Source organism: Vicia villosa, linkage group LG3 (genome assembly GCF_029867415.1).
Source record: "Vicia villosa cultivar HV-30 ecotype Madison, WI linkage group LG3, Vvil1.0, whole genome shotgun sequence".
NCBI classification, from domain to species: Eukaryota; Viridiplantae; Streptophyta; class Magnoliopsida; order Fabales; family Fabaceae; genus Vicia; species Vicia villosa.
This window is the reverse complement of record NC_081182.1, coordinates 64,267,510-64,267,962: the sequence shown is the minus strand read 5'-3', so window position 1 is coordinate 64,267,962 and position 453 is coordinate 64,267,510.

Here is a 453-nt window from a genome sequence, read left to right as displayed (position 1 = left end):
TACCGCTAAGCAATTTCCATTGTACTATCGTTAGATTTGTGTTTCTAAGACTATGTGACTTTCTTGATTTGCTTCTACAAATATATTGTAGCTTAAACAACTTGCATGCATAGTAGCTTAAACAACTTGTATGCAAAACACAGTAGGAGTACTATTAAACAACTTGCATGCATACATCCATAAACCAAGTAGCTTAAACCCATACATCCATCTAACATGCATATATCCATCAACTAAGTAGTCTAATAAATAACATAACAAGACAACTAAGCAACTCATCGTAAAAAGAAAAACTAAAGTCAATTGTAATTAACTTGCATGCTTTATAGTTCATTCTCCATGCAAATTCCACGATCAAAAATCCACTTTCCTGAATTATGAATAAATCAAATTTGAAAAATTAGCATACACTATTTTAATGAAAAATTTATAAAAAATATGATATTACAAATC